Here is a 7,315-nt window from a genome sequence, read left to right on the forward strand (position 1 = left end):
CTGGCTGGAACAGCAGAAAGCTGGTGGGGGAAATGGCCTTGTTCAAACATACCTGATGTGAGCAAGACTCACAGCTGAGCAATTCTCTGCTCCTTTGTTTTGGCCTGTTAAGCTTTAGCAAAATAAAATCAATCTTTTGGCCTTTTCTGCTGGTTCCTGTGTGGAGTCAGGTGTTTTACAAGCTCTCCACATCCTCTTGGCCACACAGCAGCCTGTTAAACTGGAACCCCAAGGCAGAGGCTCCTTGGCAGCATGTAGAAAAAGGAAAAGAATTGCCAGGTTAAGCAAAGTTTAGTTACTTAAAGGGTGAAAAGTTTCCCTGCAGATAAGCAGAGTTCAGATCTGTAATTCTGACTGATTCCAGCACTGACTCCACTTGGGTTCCTTGCTGTTGGTTAAAGATGGGAAGGCAGAGGGGTTTTTTGGGTTCTGCTGCATTAACCCCATGGTCAGAACTGTAAATGGTTCAGGGAGAAAAAGGTACCTGAGCCAAGCCTTGTTGTCACAATGAAAGGAAATTGTCCCTTTTCAACTTCAGCTGGATTTGCAAAACATCCTGGCCCCAACGTGTGTCACCCAAACCCTTCAAAATGGGGCCAGTTATAAACAACTTGACTTCATTCAGTTCTCCTGGAATAGGAGGAGAAGGAGGGGGCAGGAAAATTTATTGAATGGAAAATGGATCTTTTTAAAAAGAAAAAAAGGAAGAAATGGCTCCTTCCTGGATTTTTGGGAGGAATTACAAACAATGGGGGTAAAACCCAAGCCACAAACCTGAGCTGGCTCTGGCCAGCTCCAGGCACATCATTTCCCCTCCAGAGAACCATGGAATGGTTCAGGCTGGAAAAGACCTTTGTGTGTGTGTTTCTCCCCCTCTTTCTCCCATTCAGGAGCAGTGTTGCCAGCAGGCAAACACTAATCCATCCTGACAGCTCTGCCCATCTTCCTGCTTTGGTCTGGCAACCAGCAAACAGCTTGATTAAGGTCCCTGGGGCTTTATTAGTGCAGCTTGTTGCCTGTAAATTAATCAACAGGTTTCCTGTGTTTAACTCTTTCTGGGAACGTTCTGCATTGCTGTGGGTGGTGAATCAAGCCTTTAGAACTGGCTTTAAGAAAAAAAAGGCACAGCAGAAATAGCTTCAAAGGTTTTACAGGCCTGTGTTCTTGGGGCAGGAGGGGAAGAGATCGCATGGGCTCTGCAGGTGCTGCTTGTCTGACTTCCCATCTCTAAGAGCAATTTTAGGCTTTTGCTTTATTTCTCTTGGCTGTTCAGCCCCTGTAAAATATAAAATATCCATTATCCATGCAGAGGGCAGCCAGATGGAACCTGTACTTTGCTGAGTTATCCATAAGAAATCAGATGTGCTCTGGCCCCTGAAATGAGGAGTGCATGGAGGAATGGGGCCACCTTGCTGTTCCGAGGGCTGTTCTGGAGCCATGGGCAGAAGTTGCCAGGATGTTTTATTTGGCAGTGTTTTCTTTCAGGCTTTGGGCTTGTCCTTTAACTGTTTGGTCTCACCATAGAGGGATTAAGAAAAAGAACTTTGTAGTGCTGGACTTGAACAATGAGCAGAAGGTTTGGGGGCACACACTGAGTTTTCAGGTGACTGCAGGTACCAGGATGGAGATGACTGATGTTTTATGGATATAATGGGTTGAACATCCTCTCATTATTTCAAAGCTCACAAGATTTCCAGCTTCTCACATGGGGACACTCAGCTCCTTATCTCCATTTCCATTCTCCATGTTCTCTCCCTCCCACTCACTGGAGGCTGCCTCAGTGCATTCTCTGTGTGCCCTGTCCTGCCCTTTGGGGCCAGCACAGCCCCTGCCTGTGCTCCCACACACCACGAGCCCAGGGGAGCAGCAGCCCCCTGCACATGGAGTTGGATTTGGTCTGATCTGGACTTCACCCTGCAGTGAGCAATGGTGAGAATAGGCTGAGCCATGCTGCTCGTGTATTTTTAGCAACAATCAAAGATAGAAGAAGAATGTGCCTGTGCAGAGGTTGTCTGTTGTCTCCTGCCCCTGTGGGAGGGGAGCAGCTGGCAGAGGAGGGCTGTCCTGCTCTGAGCACATTCTCCCAGGAAGGATGTGCTCCTGAAGCTGGCTCCAGCCAGACCAGAGTGGGGTGAGGTGTGGAATTTGCCTTCAGAAGCTGGCCAGCATCTGCCTTCTGGGTGGTGTACAAGTTCTCACATTTGATCACACTTTTCATGCCTATTTTACTAAAAAGCATCTTAGTGCTCAGCTGGAGTTGCTGCATCCAGGTGTGAGCAATGCTTCCTGCCCCAGAGCAGTGCAAAGGAATTTGGAGAGTGAGGCTCCAGCTTTGGATCCTTGGCATCTGTGCCTGAAGCACCTTGTAGATCCCTGCACCACCAGTTTGAGCTCCCTGGCAGGGGCTGAAACACCTGCAGGAGCCAAGTGTGTGAGCTGCAATTCCCAGTGGTGCTGCCTGTGGAGCTCCCCAGGTGACAGCAGCAAACTGTGTGCAGAGAAAGTTTTAAAATGTCGTGACAGTCGATCTGCTCTTGTGAGGAGGTTCTTTGTGGTGGACAGAGGGAAAAGTGGCAGTTCTGAAGGGTGATTTTAAGACAAATGTGTTCTGGCCACTCCGTAGGCTTGAGGACTGAGGGAATCTTGGAAAAGACCTCAAAGAGCAGGTACCAGCAGGGCTGGAAAAAGTTTATTCATAGAGAGTTCATAGAATTACAGAATCTTCTGAGTTGGAAGAGACCACAAGGATCCAGCTCCTGGCCCTGCACAGACACCCCCAAATCCAGCCTGTGCATCCTGGAGCACTGTCCAAACCCTCCTGGAGCTCTGGCAGCCTCAGGCTGTGCCCATTCCCTGGGGAGCCTGGGCAGTGCCAGCAGCCTCTGGGGGAAGAACCTTTTCCAGAATCCAGCCTGAGCCTCTCCTGGCACAGCTCAGACAATCTTGAGCCTGGCCACTGCACCAGAAGCCCAGCTGCTGATTCCCATCTCCCATCAGCAAAGATTTCCCTGTAGGAATTCCCACTTTTGCTCATCCCTCGGGACATCCACCTTGCTCTGCTGATGAGGGCACACAGGCTCCATCTCTCGTGTCCACACCCCTCTGCCAGAGTGACAAAAGGATGCTTGCAAACCCACAAACCTGTGAGCTGTGAGGTTTGGGAGGGGGAGAGGGCATCAGCTCAGTGCCATGCATGGTGCCAGGCACAGCTGGGGACACATGGCTCTGTGTCAGGTCTGTCACATCCCCAGCCCTGGCCTTTGCACCGTGCCAGCGTGGTGGCAGCTGTGACACATCCAGCAGCTGTGCCTGCTGCTCCTGTTGCCAGGCACACAGGGGTGACCTTTTCAGAGAGGAGGAGAGGCTGGGGAGAGCCAGGGATGGGTGGGAGGCAGTGGCAGCCCTGGCTGGGGGGCTTGGGCTCATGGAGCTGCCCACCCCTGCTGCTCTGCTGGGTTTGGAGTCACAGAGCAAAGCTCCCATCCCTGCTGCTCTGCTGGGTTTGGAGTCACAGAGCAAAGCTCCCATCCCTGCTGCTCTGCTGGGTTCGGGTTCATGGAGCAAAGCTCCCATCCCTGCTGCTCTGCTGGGTTCGGGTTCATGGAGCAAAGCTCCCATCCCTGCTGCTCTGCTGGGTTTGGGTTCATGGAGCAAAGCTCCCATCCCTGCTGCTCTGCTGGGTTTGGAGTCACAGAGCAAAGCTCCCATCCCTGCTGCTCTGCTGGGTTTGGAGTCACAGAGCAAAGCTCCCATCCCTGCTGCTCTGCTGGGTTTGGAGTCACAGAGCAAAGCTCCCATCCCTGCTGCCCTGCTGGCTGCAGGAAGCCCCATCCCCTCCTGCCTGCTGGGGTTGAGGCAGAGCTTTTCCCTGCCCTGCCATCTCTGTGGGATGCAATGCCTGGATGATGGGAGGGAGGAGCAGGGTGATGCTTGGCAAATGCTATTTATGGTTTATGGGCTGCTGCAGATCTGGCTGTGTCACCTTGGGTGTAGGAAATGTTGGTGTCCCTCCACCCTTCTCAGCCTGGAGAAGCAGCCAGCAGCAGTGGGGGTTTGGGTCTTGTGCCATGTGCTGTGATTTGTCCATGAAATTGTCACATTTTCTGTGCTGAAGGGGTTTTCCTGTGACTCCAGCACCTGGACAGGGCTCTGCTCTCTGTGTGCCTGCTCTGGAGTGAAACCAGGGGTGGCTTCTCTAGGAAAGGAAATATTTTCCAGGTATTTGAGGTCAGCCTGACTCGGGAAACAATTCTGAGCCTCTCAGGCTGGATTGGTACAAATGGCACCATGAGTGCAGGGAGATGCAGCTCTGTGTGAAGGGGTGAGGTGGAACAGTACCAGACATAACCTGAAATGACTTAACAAGCTGCTCAAGTTTTTTAAATGCATGTGTCGTTTTTTTCCCTTTAATTTAAATTTCCTCTGACATTTCATAGGCTTCATCACTCAATGTGAAGCCAAGATCCATGTGAGTGTGTGCGGTAGGATTGTTTTTAAATTTTATTTTAAATACAGATGTCTGGAATAACTTTTTTGCACACACTGTAGGAGTGTAAAGGTTTCTAAGCAACATCATTTCATGCTGTTTGCATTCGAGAATGTAAAACAGGGTTCCTTTTTTTAAAAGTCTCTGCAGTGCAGGCATAATTACAGGATCCCATTATGCAGCATTGTGTCTACGGTGAAGCCTGCCCTAATGGAATATTCTGCCTTCTGCTGAAGCCTTACCTGCTTTTTACCAAGACACTTAAGGACTTAATTAGCGTCATTATAGACTGCCACCCCCTTCCCCAGCCCCGTGCATGAAGGGATAATGATCTGTCCAAGCTAGCAGTGTGTTCACTTCCCATGGTTAACAGCACCACATGGAGGGAGCGTTTCGGAGCTCGCTGCTGCTCCCTTGAATTGAACATGGAGGAGGAGGTGGGGGAATGAAAGCATTTCCTAGGAGCAATAAATACACTCTGTGTTTACTTGGCCTGGTCCCTGCCACTGAGCTGGGAGGGTGTTTGTCACTGGGAGATGCCCGTGGAGCTCCTGGGTGTGATGCTCAGAGCTGAGCCAGGGCACCCACGGGCACTCCAGCCTTCAGCAGAGTGCCTGGGAACAGCAGGAGCCCTGTGGGTGCAGAGAGCCTGGCCCTGATGTCCCTGTGGGTGTGCTACCTGTGGGCAGCATCCTCCACTGACCTTCGTCCATCCAGATGTGGAATTAGAGTGGGTGGAATGGTTTGGATTGGAAGGGACATTAAAGATCAGTTAATTTCCACCCCCTGTCATGGGCAGGGACACCTTCCCCTAGCCCAGAGTGCTCCAAGCCCTGTCCAGCCTGGCCTTGGCCACTTCCAGGGATCCAGGGGCAGCCACAGCTTCTCTGGGCGCCCTGTGCCAGGACCTCCCACCCTCACAGGGAAGGATTTCTTCCCAAAATCTCATCCAAACCTAATCTAAACTGCTTCCTGCCTGCTGCTCTTGCTGGACAGCAGGTGTTGCAGCTGTGGTCAGTGGGTTGGAGTGACAGGAGGTGGTGGCTTGAGGGCACTGCTCTGATGCTGGGGAGGATCATCCTGCTGCCACATGACAGCATCTGCAAGGCTCCTGTCAGCTGGATGGTCAGGCCTGATCCCCAGTGGTAAACAACATCTGCACTGGGCTGCCCAACAGAGTTTTATAAACATCTGGGGGCTTTTTGTGTTTTATGAGATGAGGAGTGTTGGCTTTTGTACCAGAGATGGGGCCAAAGGAGTTTTTATTGCTGGTTAGGTAACTTCTCTGGCATGTTGTGTTGGGAGCCCCAGACATAATTAATGAGGTGTGGGAGTGCTGTGGTGCATGTGTTGTTTTGTGTGATGGCTGTTGCTGCTGCACCCCGTGCCAAGACGTGGCCATGATGTTTTCCTTACAGGTGGACAGCCCTGAGCCCCCTCCACCTCCTGTGTCCATCCTGTGGTGGCATTTCTGCCCTACCTGCTCCTGGTTTTTGGTCTCCTAGCAGGTTTTCTCTGGAATTCTGCTAACATCTTGCAGGGAAATTCACCTCAAATCTCTCTGCACTTGTTGGTTCAGGTGGGAAGGGGCACTATGAGTGGTCAGGGATTTGGGAGCAGGTCCTGTGGGATGTGGCACTCTCACAGCTGCATCCAGGGCTGCTGTTTAAAGGCTGGTGCCTCATCTCTTGTGAGAAGAAAAGACAGGACAGAAGGAGCTGTGATGCTGATGGATTTCCCCTTTTCCTTGACTCACCTGGAGTCCTGAGCATTCCCTGCTTGCTCCCTCACCCCAGCAACTCTGTGTGGCCTGGGGTGCTGCAGGGAGGTCACCCATGCTGGGAGCCCCCTGCACAGCCCAGAGCTGCTCAGGGGCCTCATCTTCCTGGCCTGTGAAAAGTGTCCCTGCCCATGGCAGGAGGTTGGGAGCAGAGGATCTTTAAGGTCCCTTCCAACCCAAACCATTCCATGATTCCATGATCTCCTGCTCTAGGAAAGTCATCCTGCCCTGTCCATTCCTCTGAAGGATTGGCTGCAGTGATGCAGTGCCTGGTATTTTTGTTTTCCAAAAGCCACTTGGCTCTCCTCTGCCTTTCCCAGCCTCTGCCCTCGAGGAGCTGTGTGTGATCCCTGCTCAGGGAGCTGGGAACATCTCCTCAGCCCCACAGAGGCAGGGGAAGGTGCAGGCAGTGCTGGCCCCCAGCACAAAGCCCATCCAAGCTGCAGCTCCCTCGTGTTTTCCAGGGAGGTGGCTGGAGGTCTCCAGCAGTGCACGTTGCCTTTTGGCTTCATAAACACTGAAAAATGGTGCCAGATGGATGGAGCTTTACAGGATCTGCCCTGTGCTCCATGGATTTTAAACAAACCTGGGAGGGGGTTTGGGCTGGATCCTTGTTTGTTCTTGAAGGAATTGATGAGGGCTTCAGAGTCCTCGTCCATCCATCTTCCATATGGAGATAAAAAGTTTTGGCTGAACACTGCTAAATGTGCCGTCATCTATCACAGCGGAGGCGGGATTGTGTCAAGGAAAAATAATCCACCATCAGGCTCAAAAGGAGAAAAAAGGAAAAAAAAAAAGGAAAGAAATAAGATTTCCAGTAAAACGCATTGCTTTTAAAAATCCAATTCACTCTTTGCCAAGTCATTGTTTGGTTTTAGACTTGTTTCACATGGAAGCAACCTTTAAAGGTTACTTTTATCCCTCTTTAATGAGCTATAGAAATGAGGCTGGTCTGCTAGAGGGCAGAGGGCAGGGCTGGGGCCGTGTGTGGAGCTGATGCTCCCCTTTGGAGCAGCTCTGTGAGCTGTAGCACAGCTCCCTGGCTGCCA

This window comes from Geospiza fortis, unplaced genomic scaffold (genome assembly GCF_000277835.1).
Source record: "Geospiza fortis unplaced genomic scaffold, GeoFor_1.0 scaffold55, whole genome shotgun sequence".
Classification (NCBI taxonomy): Eukaryota; Metazoa; Chordata; class Aves; order Passeriformes; family Thraupidae; genus Geospiza; species Geospiza fortis.